General features: G+C 37.4%; 1 long non-coding RNA gene across 1 annotated transcript; it reads right to left on the minus strand.

Moving 5' to 3' along the window:
• Positions 1-13,235: 13,235 nt before the first annotated feature.
• Positions 13,236-16,780, minus strand: LOC141350808 (uncharacterized). Its single transcript, XR_012358933.1, has 6 exons — positions 16,519-16,780; positions 14,782-14,927; positions 14,384-14,480; positions 14,127-14,247; positions 13,932-14,046; positions 13,236-13,791 (listed from the first exon to the last, which is right to left on the minus strand). It is a non-coding gene; the product is annotated as an uncharacterized lncRNA (long non-coding RNA).
• Positions 16,781-17,476: the final 696 nt, after the last annotated feature.

Raw genomic sequence — 17,476 nt, forward strand, 5'->3', positions numbered from 1 at the left:
GATCACACCGTCACACATAAACCTATCATCACCCTCGATCCACTTCCCTGCCTCCGCAGAAGCTAGTACCGGCAACTCAAGCTGACACCCTCATCAAAATCTTACACAGCCCTAACGCAACAGATTCCTTCTCAGATAACAACAACTGTCGCAGCGCGACCGCTCTTGCAGAAGCTCAAGCTTTTATTTCACTCTCTGCCACAGCAAATGCCTTTTTTAAGCCAGTATCGCAGCAGCAACCGCCCCCACAGGGGCCCGTGCTTCTTTCACTTCTTCTGTCAATAAAACCTTCCCTTTCCAACTCAGGCCAGTATCGCAGCAGCGACCGCCCCCGCAGGGGCCCGTGCCTTTTCCTCGATCTGCCGCAGCAGTCGACTTCTGAAGCCAGTATCGCAGCTGCGACCGCCCCCGCAGGGGCCCGTGCTTCTTTCACTTCCTCTGCCAATAAAACCTTCCCTTTCCAACTCAGGCCAGTATCGCAGCAGCGACCGCCCCCGCAGGGGCCCGTGCCTTTTCCTCGATCTGCCGCAGCAGTCGACTTCTGAAGCCAGTATCGCCGCTGCGACCGCCCCCGCAGGGGCCCGTGCTTCTTTCACATGCTCTGCCAATAAAACCTTCCTTTTCCAACTCAGGCCAGTATCGCAGCAGCGACTGCCCCCGCAGGGGCCCGTGCCTTTTCCTCGATCTGCCGCAGCAGTCGACTTCTGAAGCCAGTATCGCCGCTGCGACCGCCCCCGCAGGGGCCCGTGCTTCTTTCACATGCTCTGCCAATAAAACCTTTCCTTTCCAACTCAGGCCAGTATCGCAGCAGCGACCGCCCCCGCAGGGGCCCGTGCCTTTCCTCGATCTGCCGCAGCAGATTATTTCAACCTCGAAGCCCGTATCTTCACATTTTCTGCCCAGCAGAATCTATGCATCTATCACTGCCTAAGCAGTACTGCTCCCTCTGGAGTTTTCTTCTTCCCCAACTACCTCATGTCTGGCTCCTTTAGAGCACAGCCCATCTCAGGGCACAAACTGCTTCCTTCGCTCCCCTGGAGTCCTACCTTGCTCCTTACAGCACTACCTCACCTATTACTCCTAAACTCCCCGCTCTTCTTCAGAGCACAATTTTCTCCCATCCCTACATATTGGCAGCAGCAGATTTTGCTCCCCCGGAGCCCCCTATATTCTTCAAACTACAGCCTTTGGGTCCAGGCCTCTGCCCCACCTCATACTATCCTTCTCAACCTCTTCACAGCACTTCTCAATAGTGCCCGCTCTCCAGAGCTGCCTTTTTCAATTCTACTCTCTACTTCAGCATTTTCCCCAATGAGGGCCAGCACCTCGCCTTCTCAAGCCAGCCTTCTTTGGGGAATTGTTGTTCAGGCGGCTGTCCTGCACCACCTGCTCTTTTTGGGGATAACCCGGGTCAGGGCACGCCCCAGGCCCGGGGCTCCTTCCCCGGTCAAGGGACGAACGTTCCGAACTCGGGGGGTATTTCCCGAGCTCGGAACCTTCGCCCCGGGACAGCACGCCACTCACGCATATTAGCAGTCCCACTTTATTGTCAGTGAGGCGAACTCGTAAAATGATGTTTTATATAAACAAGGTTTGGGAGGAGCTGATCAGTCAATGAACTCGGCTGGCTTTCAATCATTAATCAATGAACATGGCTGGTTCTTAATCACTAATCAATGAACTTGGCTGGCTCTCAATCACTAATCAATGAACACGGCTGGCTCTCGATGATTAAGCAATGAACACGGCTGGTTATCAATCACTAATCAACACAACAACTTAGTACCAGCTCTATAAATAATCATAGAGTCCTTACCCTCAATTCTCTGGGACATTATTGCAAACCCACCTCCACCCCTTCGCCTCACTACGTACATTTAGCTCAGCACCGGGGATAACCCGGGTCAGGGCACGCCCCAGGCCCGGGGCTCCTTCCCCGGTCAAGGGACGAACGTTCCGAACTCGGGGGGTATTTCCCGAGCTCGGAACCTTCGCCCCGGGACAGCACGCCACTCACGCATATTAGCAGTCCCACTTTATTGTCAGTGAGGCGAACTCGTAAACTCTGAGTAAAATTAAAATGACTTACTTTTTACTTTTACATGAGTATTTTTAGACCAGTAACTTTACTTTTACTTAAGTAAAATATTATTAAAGTAACTTTACTTGAATATTTTATTACTCTTTCCACCTCTGAATTTATGTGTATTAAAATTACATTTGTGTCCGTTCATAGAGAGAAACGTTTTCTATCTGTACACATTTCCTTGCAAGTACAATTTTGCCTGTATTATTGGTGTCCCCTTCAAAAATTGTTCTTGAAAAATTTTATGTTTATTGTCCCCCCCAACATTTAGATGAGATTTTCGCCCCTGGGGTCAGACCAGATACAAATTGATAAACTTTTATTTTCTTTCACAAGCAGCACACATAAACAACTTTCTGATAAAGTGACCAAAACTGTCTTTCAAGTGATGAACGAAGACAAAACTGACGATGCATTTATATATTTTTAAGGTAAAATGTAAGGCAACATTTGTTTAATTATTCCTCATAACATTTTAAAGCCACGATCTACAGAACAAAACACACAAAAAAAAACATTTTGATAACTAAACCTAAAAATATAACAAAGGTGATCCTTCCTTGGAAACGTCGGCTAATTCAGTGTTTTTATTTAATTTGGAGATTAAGCGCATCAAAGGATGACCAAAAAGACGACAAATGAGAAATGACAAATAATTTGTGATTGTTACTGCAAATAATAAAAACTAAGCTTTTTATACAATTCATAAAAACACTGAAATTAATGATTTTATAGACACTACGCGTTATTATTTAGCACAGAAATACCTGCTTGCTTTCACTTAGATCATCTCCATTCACTTTAGATACAGAAACAACTGATGATATTATTTATTTCAGGAATCTCTTTTCTATCATTTGAAAGTGAACACCGACCATAATATTAAATCACAAGAAAGACAGTCGTGTCAGGCATAAATATAGGTTCAGTGCAGATATTTTCCGTTTCATCACCAAAATTTAAAGAAACGGCTTACCTGTTTTGTAGTTTAATTTTGACAAGATAACCACTATGTTTTAAATACATTTTAAAAACTTATACCCGTCAAAAACATCCGTTTTTTAATGTTTAGTTTGATGAACTTCTAAATATGAGACGAAGAGCACCTAGCACGTTCGGCTAAATTGCATGCGCAAGCATGGCCAGCACGCAATAGTGCAAAATCTATACAACGAAAAGCAATCCAAAATGTACAGACTTTAATTGGATCAGAATTTACTTTTGTAAAAAATATTTTTTTTTATATAAAATAAGGTCAGAAGTAACAAAGTGCAGAACAAATGTGCAAAATGCCTCAAGTGCACGAAAACAAAACACAAGCCAAATAGATACATCAGATAACCCAGAGTGATTTATAAATAAAATAAAATAAAATAAAATAAAATAAAATAAAATAAAATAAAATAAAATAAAATAAAATAAAATAAAATAAAATAAAATAAAATAAAATAAAATAAAATAAAATAAAATAAAGAAATTATTAAAAGAATGAAAGTATAGCCAGAATTGCCAGCTTTTTCTTTTAAATGTAGAAACAAAGAGGCAATGGTTTATTAACATATGAACCTCTTATGGACGTGTAGCCCGGTCACAGGGGTTGCTGGATTTATTAACGCATTTTAAAAATATTTATTGAAAGCTGATACTTCACATATTATTTGCAGAATTATAATAATATGCTGTATATTAATATATTGGGAGAAAGCTGTTATATGTGAAATCAGATTTGTGCACAGTGCACCCATATACGGCCAAAATTAAAGGATCCTCATTTCATAACACATCTGCGACGATTCGACTGTGAGATTGGTAGTCGAATCAGGCTTCTCCTATTGAAGCATCTAATTTTCGACTATTCGGGGTCACCCCTAATTGTTAGTAGAAAGTAGAAATGTAAATAGAATATGAAACAAATAAAGTAAACAATACTCAAGTGCCTTGTCGGTGTCCTTGCTTGGCAGAGTCACAGGTCTTTACACTTGTAGGTTTTCCTACGAGGAGGACTGTACAAGAGGGCAGACCTTACCATTGATGCACCAGCGATACTACTTTGTTCTCTTGAAGACGAGTCATTTCTCCACATTAAAGTTTTTGTTCTGCTACAATTAACATCCCAATGTTAATTCATTATTGTAGGCTATGTTTCCGCGTGACATTTTCTTCACAGTCTGATGTTGATTTAAGTTAGCCTTATATTTAAATGTGTCTTTTTGAGTGTATGGTCAATAAATGAAAAATATATAATGTTAGGCACAAAATTACCAATCTTCCTTCTGTTTGTCACGCCCCACTTGTAATGTTCCTATTCCCCAACAGTGGTGCCCGCCCCACACTTTGAGAAACGCTGATATAAGTAAACACTGATCACCTGAATGGTGACTTCACAAAACTATAATTTACAACAAAACAACATTAATACTATAAGAGCTTAAACCTCTATGAAATGTTATTAATAAATATTTAAGTATTTAAAGCTTAAATAATCAAAATATTTAGGCACAAGGGATTATGGGTATTCCTTACAACATGTACTAATAATTTTAAGTTCATTTGAATGTTTTAGTTTAATGGATTTTATACGCTTAAAAGTTAAATGAACTAAGATTTTTTTAACGTGTTAAGTTTTGATTAAAATGTACTTATTTTTAGGACTATGTGCAAACACAGTCTACAAAACAGTTAAATAATAGATATATAATAAGAAATACTTTTTTCCTCACAGTTCATTTTGTACATGAATTAATTGTGTATTTATTTATATTTTTTACTTAGGAAAATATAGTTCTTACGGAGCCCCTAAGGGGACATGGAGCAAAAAGTTTAGTTCTGCATGCTCATGTGAAACTTTCGTGTGCGCACGTGAAACTATCACGTGTGCACGTGAAACTACCACATTTATTTTCGCGTGCTCATGTAAAAAACGTTTGTGTGCGCATGTGAAACTTTCGCTTTCACGTGAGAACATGAAAGTTTCATGTGAGCACATGAAACTAAACTTTTGATTTTTTACTCCAATGTCACCTTAGGGGCTCGGTAAGTTCTCAATAATGAATGTAGAAATTATGGGGGTTAATCAAATATATCTTACTAAACCAAAAGTTCGTTTTTTTCAGTGTAACAGCAGATTTAAAGATAAAAACAAAAACTTAAATCTTCATGCCCTCTTATGGTGTTACCTATGAGTTTGTAACTAGTGAATTTATCGGACAATTTATCATTTATTGTGTTACTCAGTGCTACAAAACTTTACCCATTAACTAGGCTCTGCAACCAAAACACCAACCAGAGCAGCCACAAACTCTGGTGTATTTTTTGATGCCCAGCTGACCTTTACAGATCATATTGCACTACAAATTATCAACTGGATTTTCAGGAGCCCAAAAGAGCATGCCACGCCTCTCTTTATCTCTCTCTCTATTGGGTACCAGTTGCTGCTCAAGTCTACATTCACCCTCTCTTATACTAACAACCCATCAAGAATCCTGCAGTCAGCGAATGAGCAGCACCTTGTGGCACCCTCACAAAGAGCACCTCACTCTCTTTTTACCTTCACTAAAAGCTAACTCTTTTCCGTTCTCTCTTTTAACATGTATTATCTATCATTTTTGTAGAGCCATTCTCATATTATTTTTTTCCCTAAAATGACTGGCTTTATTGTTTTCTTCACTGGATAAAGGTGTCTGCTAAATGCCTAAATAAAAATGTAAACATTAAAAATTATAACAATTATGCACTAAAACAGAATTCAATTACTGTAGTCATATATTTCAATTTACATTTATGCATTTGCCAAACACTTTAATCCAAAGCATTCAAGGTGCAATTTTATATTATTATGTGTTCTCTGGATCAAGCTCCTCCAGGTGAGCTACAGAAACACACAGACCTGGTGGTACCCATATATGCACCAGCAGTGTATATTTAACACTGGTGATTTTGCTTTGTAGTCAGCAGGGGCCTCGTTAGGCCATTTTTAGGGCCCAAAATTCTTCTCAGCCCCCTTAAAAATTTTGCTATGTTAGCCCCATAAACTGTACAGAAATTTTACATAATGATTTCATTGTAGGCTGGAAGAGGGTGCATAGTATTTGTCTTTCTGTGGACTGAATTAAGTCTATGCTTATAGATTGGACTTTTTATCTTTTTGTACTGTTTGACGCCATGTTTTTATTCTTGAAGTGATCTTTTTACTGTGTTGATGAGATTAACTGTGTTGGGCTGTGTTGGGCTGGACTGCTGCCTTGAATTTGAAAACGCATTGTGTGCCCGGCGCTTCCTACCCAGCAATAGCACACGTGCACAAAGCTAAATGAGTTCATGTTGGTGTCTTTCAGGGTTTACCGACAAATACACATTAACCTGTCTCAAAACAGATGTCTTAGTGAGTCATCATAGTAAACAATTGATTATCTTAAACATTTTATTGCATTCAGTCTTATAAGCCTACCTACTGAAGTCTCTGTCATTAAAGTTAACTAAATAAGAAAACAAGAAGAGAAAATATGTCTAACTTTTGTAACCATAACTTTGTAACCATAACTTTGTAACCATAACTTTGTAACCATAACTTTGAAACGGTACAAACCTAGACACACTGGGGCCTTAAATAGGAAGACTAAACAAGATAACGAGGGAAGGTCAGGTGCGGGGAGTTAACCAATAATGATAATTAACGAGGAGACAAGGGGGCGGAGGGAAAGACAAGACACTGCAGCACACTACCCAAACAAAAGGCCATGTGCTGTCACTCAAAACATGGGTACCACCATGATCCTGCCACATGACCTTGAACAACTATGACTAACTACACTGCAAAATCCCGGGAGTTAAATTAACACTGCTCAGTGTTTATATAGGTCCACTCCCCAGAGGGTTAAAAAAGTAACACCTGAGAGAGTTAAAAGCTGCAATCTGTGACTTTCTCCTCTCTATCACCATCTCTGTTTGAAACCTAAAACTGCATTTTACATCTTACTTGTAGAGTTATTTTCTTATTTTAGGATTAGATGTTGGCTGTTTCATTTAAAGTCACCATTATTGTGATCAGTGGTTGTTTTAATTGGACTTGACTCTTGACTGCTAGCTTGTTAGCTTTTTCTAACTGTGTTAAAAACACGTTGTTATAGCAAAGAAAAAGCAATTGTGTAAATGAAAATTGTTAATTAATGTACATTGTCAAACATAAACTTTTAAATGAACAGATTTATTAATATAGTTTTTTCTCACTCATCAAAAGCATATTTTCTTGTTAAAAATGAATTACTACAGTTCAAGGTCCAGAACTCTCATAGCAGTTTGTTATTCTGAATGATTTTGATAGTGTGCACATAAAACATTAACCGCTACACAATGTAGATACACAGACATCAAGAATCAGAGTATGAATCTCAACAATGGTGACAAAGAAATGGTATAAAAGTTCATTATTTATTCATGCCCCAGTGCATTCTGGGAGTCCTGGGTGAGATTTGTAATTTGTTGATACCCAGCATGCATTGCAGTATGAATCTTTTAATTCTATTGTCACCATCATTGTGATTCATACTCTGATTCTTGATGTTTAAGTGTCTACATTATACTGCAGTTAATCTGTAAGTGTCAGTGTTTAAAAATGGTTCAGGATGAAAAACTGTTATGAAAGAGCTGGATATCATACCACAGTTGACATACTATTATTGACAGAAATAAATACTTCTAGTAAGAATCATTTTTGAATAAAGTGTTATTTGAAAGTATATCCTAACAACCATTACAATCATAGAGATGCACTAGCGTCTTCTCTTTGGCCACAACAAACATGTTCTAAACACATGTAATAATAACAGCCAATAAAAAGCTGAAAAGCTAAGACTAAGACTCAAGAGTCCAATTAAAACAACAACTGATCACAATAATGGTGACTTTAAATGAAACAGCCAACATCTAATCCTAAATTAAGAAAATAACTCTACGGGGCGGTTTCCCGGACAGGGATTATCTTAATCCAGTACTAGGCCTTAGTTTAATTAGGAAATATAACTAGTTTTAACAAACATGCCTTACTAAAAACATTACCTGTGTGCATTTTCAGGCAAAACAAAGGGCCCTGATGTATTTTAAGATATGTCAGCGCAAGTTGTATTCAGTTTGGACAGCTCTTAAAAATGTTTTAGTCTAGGACTAGTCTAATCCCTGTCCGGGAAACCGCCCCTACAAGTAAGATCTAAAATGCATTTTCAGTTTTCAAACAGAGATGGTGATAGAGAGGATAAAGTCACAGATTGTAGCTTTTAACTCTCTCCGGTGTTACTTTTTTTAACACTCTGGAGAGTGGACCTATATAAACACTGAGCAGTGTTAATTTAAAGGGGACATATTATGAGATTTTTTTAAAGATGTAAACTAAGTCTAAAATAGGTCTGAGCAAGGGTGTGCCGTTTTGGGTGTGTCATTTGGAGTGCAGATGAGCGGATGGGGTGCAACCGCTGATCGCGGTGGTGGTGGTTTGTTGCGGTTGAAGCTCAATTGTGCTGTGGAATGTTTTATCTCTCTCTTTCTCTCCCTACTAAATGGATGTGCTGTGATTGGATAGTGCAGATAAAGTGGGCGGTATTACCTTATTCTGACATTACAATAAGGGCCAAATAACAATGACCTATTTTTCACATGCTTGCAGAAAATGGTTTACAAAAACTAAGTTATTGGGTTGATCTTTTTCACATTTTCTAGGTTGATAGAAGCACTGGGGACACAATTATAGCACTTAAACATGGAAAAAGTCAGATTTTCATAGTATGTCCCCTTTAACTCCCGGGATTTTGCAGTGTATGACAGACTGGCAGGATCATGACAATCCATGCAATCATTGCACTTGCCTATAGGAATATTTATCTAATGTGGGGTAATATGAAATAATCATATAGACCTAATAATTTATATAGACCTAATCTTACACTGTATTAAAATATATATATATTTTTATTTATTTGTTATTATTATACTCTCATTGCGGGGCTAAGCCTCCCTAAAATGAAAACCCTATAGTATCACCCCTGGCAGTCAGTATTAGTTACTGTATTTTATTTTTAAATGTGGCTGGTCTCAAGTTTGAAGTTAAGTTTATGAACTGTCATCATTTATCTGATAGGTATGAAAACATCTGTGTTTATACAGAACAAAAACTTATGGACAGTTGAGTTGCATTTCTTTCTCACAACATCTTTAAGTTTTAATACAGACAGCGTGACATTTGAAATTGGTTTTTATTTCTGACACCAGCTGTTCCTGACTTATCCTCCTAATGAATATTTATTTTCGTTCTCAGCTGTGACTAAACAAACAGATAAGAAGAGCACAGACACAGTTTAAAGTTATGCATAACAGACACAAAGACAGATGAACCAGACAGAGAATTTTTTTATATTTTATGTGCTGACTTTTTGGGGTAACTATCCAAAATGCAGCAGGATCTCAAACGGCAAAATGTGATAAATGCATTTGTGAGTAGCTATTACACTCTCTTTGACATCGGAAGACATAATCAATTAGGTTAATATAATTAAATCCAGCAAATGAACAGAAAGCATTTTTATGGTTAATATATTTGCAAAAATGTATTAATATATTTGCAAACATTCCTACATGTTTGTTTTTTCTGTGAAGTTGGGATGCTGAGTGTACATTAATGAGAAATAAAATGAACTTTGGGGTGTAAGAGGTATATGGTGTGTGTCATCCTTCTGTCACTGTAATTAATATAAATATCACTGTGTTTCATTACAGTCATTCTTCAGATGCTCCACTGCTTTGCCAACAGCTGGTGTTTGGTTCAACATTCATTTATTTAGACTTGTTTATGACTGTTTGATTTCAGGGCCCGTTTTCATGAAAAAATTTAGTGCAGAGTTGCTCCTAGTGACAAAATTCTGAGAAAATTCTTAGAAGTGTGGGTGTTTCTCCTTTAAATGACCTGTAATTTCAAACTGATGGCTTATAATAGACCCTATACTTAAAAGCACTATTTTTCTTTCTTCTTTGACAACAAACCAATAATAGTTGTTGATCATTCTGGTGAATGATTCTGTTTGCGTACTGTATGGATGCTGAGAGACACCGTACTGGAGGAATTGCACACACAGCAAAATCTCCGGTGTTAAATAAACACTGTGGGTGTATATATAATCCACTCCCAGATGGGTGTGTATAAAGACTGGTGTTAAAATTTAACACTGACGCAGTGTTAAAGTTAATGAGATAATGAAGTGATGATTAAGACATTAATGGTGAACACCTGCTGGTCATTCTGTGTCAAATTAACAAAATTTTCCTGGATTTTTTTTGGAGAAAGTAATACTAAAATTATGAAGAAAGACAAAATGCAATAGATGAATACAGCGAAATCCCCAGTATTAAATGAACATTGTTGGGTGTATGACTCCAAAAGCTGCAATTTTGCACGTTTGCCTCTCTATCATCATCTCTGTTAAAAAAAACTAAAACTATAACTTGCAGCGTTATTTTCTAAACCGGGATGATAAGTTTAACTTCTTAACAGCTGTCAGAACAAAATACAAGTGCTCAACTATTCCAGCATCCACACACGTGATTTAGTAGACAAATCTACTTTCTGACGTGATGTAATCACAGAATGTATCACATTAAATCTTAAGTTTGTGTTTCTTATGGGTTCATTTGAAGTCACCATTATTGTGATTAACATTTCCTTTAGTTAGGCATTCTTCCTTTAACCTTCACTAAACTAATTTTCCTCTTTTAGCAATTGTAACATTGTTTTATTAAGACTGTTTGTTCATTGCTTGATGTAGAGGGAAAACTTTTCATAGCATCTGAGATTGATTATTTATATTATACTCTATCAATCGTTAAAACATTTGATCATAAATAAATGATAAAGACAATAATGCAAATACAAAAATGCTCTATGAATATGACACTGTTCTGAATAAGACTGCTGTAATGCTTTAGTTTTTTTTTCTTTTTTTTTTGCTTAAGTGAGACATCATAACTTCTGATACAAATCTCAACAAGGGTGACAGTAAATGGTAAGAAATTTGCACAATTTTGTCATGTCACAAGGCATGATGGGAGTTATGAATGAGTTTTCTACAATCCTGGTACCCAGCATGCATTGCGGCATGAAGCTTTGTTGTTGATTGTCACCATGATTGTGTTTTATAGGCTGATTGTTGATGTCTCAGTGTGTCTGACTGACTCCACAGATTAGATTTCGGTGAAAAATATTAACTCTTAAGGCTATATGGATTTCATGGGATGGACCAAATATAAAATTATACACTTATATACAGTGATTATTTATTTGTATGAGATCTTTGAATCACAACACTAATGTTTTCATAATAATTAACTTAGTAACAGTTCTAGACTTCATTTCTCTCATCTTCCTCTGCTCTAACAGAAGTGTTTAATTAACACACTGCCACAATGAGCAGAAATAAACTAACACTAAACTTTAAGACCCAAGTACCCAACTAAAGGAAACACTAATCGGAGCAATGGTGACTAACTTTATTAACCAGATTTACAGCAGTTGTATCGAAGTTAAACTTATCATCCATGTACCTCTGCAAGCAAGTTGTAGTTTTAGTTTTCAAACAGAGATGATGATAGTGTTTATTTAACTATGGGGATTTCATCTATTACATCTAAATATTTTGTCTTTCTGCATTATTTTAGTATTACTTTATCCAGAAAAAGAGTCATCGAAATAAAAAAATTAAAGACAGGGAAAATTCTAAAATTAAGGTTGATTTGACACAGAATGACCAGCAGGTGTTCACCATTAATGTCTTAATCATCACTTCATTATCTCATTAACTTTAACACTGCTTCAGTGTTAAATTTTAACACCAGTCTTTATACACACCCATCTGGGAGTGGATTATATATACACCCACAGTGTGTATTTAACACCGGGGATTTTGCCGGCATGTGCATTGGTCCTGTCTGTGCTGGTTCACATCCCCCTTGCCGGATTAAAGTTAGTTAGTTTTAGCTTGTTGCCTGTGGCTATGTAAGCTGTAAATTGAATATACTTGCAGAGGTTTACATAATAAACACGTCTGGTTTGGATTAAACATAGACTCATCTCTCACTTCTACATGGTGTCAGAAGATGAAACGGATCTATCGCCTGTGAGTTTCACATGTTTTTTTTCTGTCTCGAGCAGAGAGAACTGCTAAAGCAAGTTAAAGTTGTGACTAAAGACGTGATGGTGGATGGATTTCGTGGATCAGGGGCCTCATGTATCAAACTGTGTGTGGGATTCTTACTAAAAGTCTACGTACGCACAAAAGCCAAAAATGGCATACACCAAAAATTATGAAGACTTATAAAACAAAGCAATGTTCCCTTTAAAAATCACAGATCACCTGCAAGTGTGTGTACATGAATCATCCTAATATCCCACCCTGCAAGCCCATTCTCCCATCAAGTTTATTTTTTTATAAATCACAACCTTTGCGTGGAAACTGGCGTACGCACGTTTCCAGCCCTGTTTTGTGCGTACGCATGCTTTATACATGAGGCCCCAGATCCCCTAGTTTTGACGGAACCTCGCTGAGAATTAGCTAGTTTTTGAACAAGAGTATGACATCTTTATAGCAGCGCCGCACTCTGACAAGCCTGCCAAAACAAAGGCATATATCCTCCTCAATCTCGCTGGAGCGAAGGCCATCAAACGGGAGCGTTCATTTGTTAACGCAGCGGAGTTGAGGGCGCCAGGTGAAGAGGGAGCCATTGTCGTTCCAGCAGAGTCTACACAGCAAAATCACTGGTGTTAAAATAACACCCACGGTGTCAAATTTAACACCAGCAAAGTGTGTATATGTGTCCACACTACACTGCGTTAATTTAGTCAAAAGTGTAGTGTTAATTTAACAACACCCATTATATTTTAATTCAACACTCAATTTTGTTAAATTTTACACTTTGTTCATCACTATTCATTGTTGTTTCCACACTACACTGGTGTTGGCACAGAAATACAGTGTTAAAAATTAACACTCCTAATTTAATGTCAACACCAGTGTAATGTGAATTCAACAATGTCAAGTGTTAAAATACTGATTAATAGCCACTTTTGTTGCTAATGGGTTGTTTCTATAAAAGACAAATGACAAGAAATATTGCAAAACCTCTTTTTATTAAAGTACATCACATTTAATATTTACTTTGATACACACAACACTTAGCATTTAACACTGCTTATTTAAATACCTCAGCTACAATTAGAAACAGAATACAGTATGGAATAATGAAAGTTATCTTATACCACAGCGCAGTGACATGAAAACCACTTATAAGGTCTTTAACAAATCAAATGAGTTAAAAAAAATTAACCACCCTACTCAAAACTTGAACATTAAAATACACTGCAATTACCTTACTGGCAAGCAGAAATGCTTATCCTTCACAATACTAAAGATTTTTCCATAACAAAACAGACATTTCAATTCAAAAGACGTTTCATTTTTCTTAAATACGTTCCAACCTGGTATTTAGTTCTGTAGTTGTTTTACTCATGATGTACAGTAGTGGAAGGCTGCATCAGTGGTCTTCATCATGGAGGGAATGGCTTTTTGGTCCAGAATGATGCAAAAACTCTGGATGCAACTTCTGTTCCCAATGCAGAGCAGGCAGGGCTGTGATGATTCATCCCCCTCAAAGCATGGATTGATGCTCATCACCTAAGAGTGTTTTAAAAGAGTGTATTTGATGAATGTATTTGATGTGTATTTATGAACTTGTATGCATTTACATGGGGTGAACAATGCAAGCAAACTAACTGCTGAATAAACAACTAGAACAAAATACCAAAAAAACTTACACAGCACAATCAGTAGCTTCAGTTGCACATTGACCCTCTCCAGTCTTTCTTCCTTTCACAAATGAAGGCAAGAAGTGAATGAGCCAGGGAAGAGCTGCCACGTCACTGTCCCATCCTAGCAAAACACAATGTAAACACCATGAGTATACAGTTAAACTTTAAAACCGTAAAAGTAGCAAACCCATGTACACTTACCATATTTAAACTCCTGTTGACCAGACAGAGGGTCGTCCATATCTTCATCAGGATGTAGTCTGCAATTATCCTTTAATTGTTGTATGTTGGCTATTTTGCAATACATCGCCTCAGCATATTTCTGCAGATTTTCAAAGACAAAAAGAGTCAAGAAAATACCAAAAATGGTGCAGTTTTAACCGTTATTTGAATCAAAATCATCTCAGTATAATCATGTTAGAGACAGTGTACAGTACTAATGTACTCTGTGTACTCACATAACTAGTTGGTAAGCTCTTATCCTCCAAACTGGGTTAAGGAATAACAGTTCAGAATTCATGGGTATGCCGTATTCAAATATAGTCTGGTAGGGTCCTATCACAAAGAAATGACAATAAAGACTCTGAAAACTCAACATTCTTTTTATATTAAAAACAGCACTCAAGACAATATGAATCTTCATTTATACATTTCCAAATTAGTAATCAATTTAATTGCTATTTAATATGACATCAATAGCAAAACGATAATATATTTTTATTAAAGTTGGCAGCAGGTCATGTGACTTTCTTGCCAGATTAATAACCATATGTACAAAACTACATATACTAAAAAGATTGGTTAACTGTTCAGTTATGTCAAATAAAATGATTTACATATAAATATATAAACTTACCTTCTGTAATGAATTTATGAAGTATTAGCAGTCGTTTCTCACTGGAAGTCATCCATGTCAGGTCTTCTTTAATAAACTGCCCTTAAAAACAGCATCTCTTCTGAATGATGTGAAGCACTCAGTGTGTACTTTCACCAAACTAGCATCTATAATGACAGAAAAAAAAACGTTCGCCATACACGTTTTACGTAGATAGGAGTTTTCCTTACTCAAACATGTTCTGAGGGCAGAAAGAATGTGATTGGTTCACAAAAACGACCAATCAAAATGCTCGTTACTGGTTTAAGCCCTCAGCGGAGCCTCCAAGGCAGCTTCTGCAGTGAAGCAGTTCGAGCTCACCGTTGATCAGATGAGTAGCGCAGATATGGTAAGATAGGAATGAGACTGTTTTTGAATTCAGCTCGAAACGTTTCGAGCATTTAAGTGACACGTTTTCACGTGTCCGTGGCACGACTTTCTTTTTCGTGCCAGTTTCACGGATTGGTTACTCAATTTTTTTTCCTTTTTTCAAACCATTGTCGATTGGGATTGGGGTTAGATTTGTGGTTTTCGTCACATTTTTAAACTGTTCTCGCGCGAGGATAAAGTTGGGTTTGGGTTAAAATGACATTGTTTATACATTAATTTGTCAGAAAATTAAATTGTTCTTGCTTGGAGTTGGGGTTAGAGTTGGGTTAGGGTGAGGATGTCATTTTATGTAACAGAAAGTTGTTCTAACCCCAATCCCAAGCGACAATGGTAAGAAAATAGGAAAAACAATTGAGCAACCAATACGTGAAACTGGCACAAAAAAGAAAGTCGTGCCACGGACACGTGAAAACGCGTCACTTAAATGCTCGAAACGTTTCAAGCTGAATTCAAAAACAGTCTCATTCCTATCTTACCATATCTGCGCTACTCATCTGACCAACGGTGAGCTCAAACTGCTTCACTGCAGAAGCTGCCTTGGAGGCTCCGCTGAGGGCTTAAACCAGTAACGAGCATTTTGATTGGTCGTTTTGTGAACCAATCACATTCTTTCTGCCCTCAGAACATGTTTGAGTAAGGAAAACTCCTACGTGCACGTTTTACACTTTCGTATGTATTTGCCATTTGCATCTGTCTGACAATTAGCGCCACGAAAAGCTTACAACACACAATGCATCCAATCCAGCAATTCTGTGCATACAAATGATGATATATAGTGAGAATTTGGTAAAATGAATTGTTGGTTTGGTGATATTTCCCCTGTTTGCATACATCTTAGAAAAACACATGGCAATGCGGTTGCGGTTTTCTCCGTGTTTTTCAGTCATTTGAATAATTAACCGATATCCGTGCACTCACGTGCATGTAAACGACCTCGTTAACTCACGGTATCTAGCTAGCCTATATGATTACCTCATAACGAGCATCATATGGTGAATAAACAAGCTTTCATTTAACTTAATTTCATACCTTCAATTTGTATGTCGCGTTTTATCATGGTTCAATTCTTACATTCATTCATATCTCCTGTTAATATTATCCTTCTTGGTTAAAACTTTTAGCTAGCAGTTTAACTTTATACTAAACTAACAAGGGACCAACGTAACACAAGGTACCTCTGATTAAACTGAACCAAATAACGAACAAAGGGGAAATAAAATGGGAGAAATATCTTATTGAGGGTTTTTTGGCATATGGCTGCGTAGAGTCAGACAGAGAAATAACAGTTTAATTTAGCTAAACCATGTAAATATTATTAAACTTATTTACCTCATCTCTTCAGTCCTCCTTTGAAAGAAAATGGCGGTAAAATCCCTGACAGGATATGTTTAGTGGAGGCGTGGCTTGATTTACACCGCTCAGTGTGAAATCTGGTAACACCCTTGTTTTACACTGACACTGTCGTGGATATAACACTGGCCTAGCAATGGCAGTGTTATTTTATTACCAGATAGTGTTAAAATAGCATCAACACTGTGTATTTAACACCATCCCTGAAAATTTAACACTGGTGATTTTGCTGTGTAGAAAAGACCCAGTGTGTCTGAACCGAACATTTCGGTCATAAAAAAACTATGGAGAGACACACGTTTCATTCACGAAATCAAAAGCAAGGTGAAACTATTGAATCCTACATCAGTGACTTGCAGTGATGGTACTAACGGCGTTATAAATAAATGGCGTTATTAACGGCGTTATTTTTTTCAGTAATGAGTAATCAAATAAATTACTGTTTCCCCCGTTATAACGCCTTTACCGTTATTGATAATAAATGCTGCGCGTTACTATAATTAATCTCACTAAAGCGATTTTCACCAGAGTAGGTTCTCTCATCCAGACAGGCAATGTTTTTCTCTATTGTGTGTGTGTTGGGGGCTGAGAGACACACACATAACTGGTGATGATTGGTGTGTGTGTGTGTTAGAGGGGGTGGGACAACCACATAACCGATGATGATTGGCTTAATTTCCATCATTAGCCAACCAGAGGCAGTTCATACGCTAACACATGCACAGTCCGAGAAGTTCAGTGCAGTGTTGCCAAAATGGTGACTTTGTCACTAGATTTAGCATCTTTCTAAACCCCTTTAGCGACTTTATTTACAAAAAGCGACTAGGACAAATCTAGCTATCTTTTCTGGCAGGTTGGAGTATAATAAGCACTACTTTTCCATTGTTGAGGTGAAACGTAAGAATGTTTATGTAATTTGCAACTTATGCAGAGTAAG

Source organism: Misgurnus anguillicaudatus, chromosome 19 (genome assembly GCF_027580225.2).
Source record: "Misgurnus anguillicaudatus chromosome 19, ASM2758022v2, whole genome shotgun sequence".
NCBI classification, from domain to species: domain Eukaryota; kingdom Metazoa; phylum Chordata; class Actinopteri; order Cypriniformes; family Cobitidae; genus Misgurnus; species Misgurnus anguillicaudatus.